Here is a 3,382-nt window from a genome sequence, read left to right on the forward strand (position 1 = left end):
TATTTGTCCAATCAATGAGTTCTTTAACATCAATAGGTTTGGTAATCAACATACAAACTATATCCTTTTTCGATTAATCTACTCCATGCAATATCTTTCCAAGTAGAGTAGTTGTGTGATGAAGTTAAAGGAGGACATTTAAAACCCATGATGAAGAAATGAAAAGAGCACAAAATAGAGACACAAGGAACACAGTACACACCCTCCCTTTTCACACTATCAAAAGACCCACCCAAAAAAGATGTTGGCACTTTATAAGTAGTGCGTTTACAATGAACCACTTGTCAAATCAAACAAGGTGGACTTTCTAATTTTTCTTTTACAACTGCCTTATGAGGCTGAAATTTGTCACTTAAGCACTATAGCTTAGATTTACAACAATTTTGAAAAAGAACCAAAGCTTTACAATGCCCAAGAAGGCCTAATTTTGAAAGTGAGAAATTTGTCCACAAAAGCCTAGAATTTGACTTTAGAGCTAGAAAGTAGATGAAAAAATATGCACTTTAAAAAAAAAATGAAACCTGTGAAGGTGACTAGCCCGTATGGAGCTTCTAAAGTTGCAAAATGTAGGATTATAAAGGTACAGTTGCCAAACAATGCAATTTTTGCAAAATCAAAGCACCAAAACTAGAAAAAAAACCACCACTAGAAAATTTAGGAAATTCTACATGATTTCAAAAAAAATTACACCTGAATCGGAGTCAAGATGTTCAAGTTATGAGCTCGCAAAGTCAGGCTGCCAAACTGAAAAGCAATTTGGAGAGGGGTCTAGAGGAGAAACTGTGAGTCTAAATTTTTAATGGTCAAACAGTGATCAAAGTAGTTATAAAATGTTTGGGTTTTTCAGTTAGACAACCATCAATTTTAACCCAGTGAAAAAGTGACGTCAGCAAAAAAATCAGCGTAAGGGCTGACATGGCCGGCTGAGTCACCATCCGTACTATATGAAATATTGGCACGTGTGAAATCTGTACGATGATGTGGAACTGTGGGGTTCCATTGGTGACGTGGCAATCTCTGGGCTGACTCTGTAGCTGAGTTGGCATATATCCCATGTGGGCAAAATATTCATTGCCAGGTGTCACAGTTTGAAGAGTCCATGTGGCAAGGGAAGAACTCTGCATGACATAGGTAGGAAATGGGAGATGCCAAAATCTCCTTCACTGTATACCAAAAAATACACTTGTTCACTGCCAAAATCTTGCTGTCGATAGGAAGTTTATTGTAGATGCCGAGAAAAGCATAGACTATCGGAGAACCTTCGCGGGCGAGAAAGTTGGTGTACGGTCTACCAAAAATAGGAGCAGGTTGCGAAGGTTATAAAAAATGCTTGCCGTGAATAAAAAACCCTCACTGAGAATGTCTATAGCGAGTGGGAGAAACAAACAAGGAAAATCGCCAAATCTCTGCTAGAAAAAGACTGCACAGAGCCAAACAAACTCCAACTCTTGAATGCTGCCGAGATCTTAACACTGCGATGGCCGAAAAAATTGCCTTTGCTAAAAATGCAAGGAATTGACGCCGTGTTTTAAAAAATAGCAGCCAGGATCATTCGCAGTGGAGACCGGGAGTTTGGGATCTTAATCCCACATTGCATGTGGGAAAGGGCTTCGGCCTGTTTAAAGACTAGTCCCCGTAGCAATAAAAGTAAATGGCCACAGGTAAAGACAAAGAACCGTCGAGCTTTGTGAGGGAAGTCTGCGGTTGTCTGCGGTGCTTGGGAAAATATATACCCACACCGAAATACAATATCGTATGACTTGCTCAAAAAAACCCTGCGATAAATAATAGAAAAATTCTCCAAATTGTAGATCCGAGGTGTCACTGCCCGGGTCTGTTAAAATTTTTTTCTTTGAATTTTCGCTAATATCATGACGAAAAATAGATAGCAGAAAAAAAAAGTGCACATCTGAATTAAATCAAATGAATCTGTGAAAAATGATCATACCCATATTGCAAATCGGGGCCTCCAAGTTTCGATTTGCAAAATTTTTTTGCCTCACGATCGACTTTGTGCCAAGGTAGCTATGTTTACATTCAATTTTCATCGATTCAACATTTCAGATGCAATGACGAGGTCAGATCTGTTGCTAGACACTCCCAATTTCTATAGCACTTTGGATTCAAGCTGAGGTGATGAAGTAAGAAAAAGGTCTCGAACGACTTGTGATGAGAAAATCTCCAAGTAGTTCTGATACCATGTAAGAATTTTCCTAAGGGAAAAATTTACCCAGGAACTAAGAACTCAAAAATAAGCACACAGTAGACCAAAGAGAGAGTATGATCAGAATAACGATGTATTCAATAACTTGTTAATTAGAGAGTACACTAGGAGTGCCTAAATATAAAGGCCTCAAGAGAGCTTCTAGAATACATAGAAGTTAGCATCATGATGTGTCATACAACCAAGCACATGTCCACTAGATATGGGTTATCCTCCATTAAGCACGAAAGTAAGTGCTGTGATGAGAGGATAAGCCTACAAAGGTGTGACATGCAAATCAGTGTTGTAGACACCATGTGCTTAAATAGAGTTGCATACTCCTGTGTTGTCTACATGAAAACTCAAAAGGTGTGCAAACTCCTAAGTGTCTCACAAATAAAAATAATAAAATAATGCAAAATAATTAAATAATGCATTAACCTAAGTAAACTTAAGTAAGTGTAAATAGTAAAGTATGTATTTACACCAACAATTATGAATGTCTATGTCATTGGCATCTTCTTCATAAGCGATACTTCTAATTATGTTTGTGCATGTCCATTCAAAGATAGTCATTCACAATATTCTCGCTTTGACCCATTGCATTGTTTTGAATCCAAACATCACAAAAACATGCTTTTTCTCTTACTTGAATTACTGGAGGTTTGTGTTGTCTAGTAGTCATCAATTGATGCAATCTTCTAATTCCAACAATGGGTTGACAATTGTATGGATTTGATCGATCAATATCTGTAACACATTAAATTGGCAAGTATCTATGTCAATAATCAAATTATTAAAATAATCATGTCAAAGAAAAATAGAAAGCTTACCTTTAACTTACCAAGAAAAGTGTTTATTATATGTTGTATCATGAGGAGAAAAATGAGATTTTCACCGTTCAACAACTTTATTTCTTTCTCAATCTTTGTACCTATATAGGAAAGCTTAAGTGTTGCTATAGCTTTTCTAAAAGATTGCACATAAAAATGAAACTCAACCTGATTTTGACAACAAAAAGTTTTTGATTAAGAAAAAAAAGTTTTATAGGGATCCTAAAAACTAAAAGTATTTACAACATTTCAAAAATATAGATATTCAGAAAAGTCCAGCATCAACAAAATTGTTTAACAAAAGCCAACCCTAGACAATAGGCCCATGACTAGGAAACACAAAACT

The sequence above is a fragment of the Cupressus sempervirens genome, chromosome 5, assembly GCF_028749045.1.
Source record: "Cupressus sempervirens isolate cs-2001-9-10 chromosome 5, ASM2874904v1, whole genome shotgun sequence".
NCBI lineage: Eukaryota > Viridiplantae > Streptophyta > Pinopsida > Cupressales > Cupressaceae > Cupressus > Cupressus sempervirens.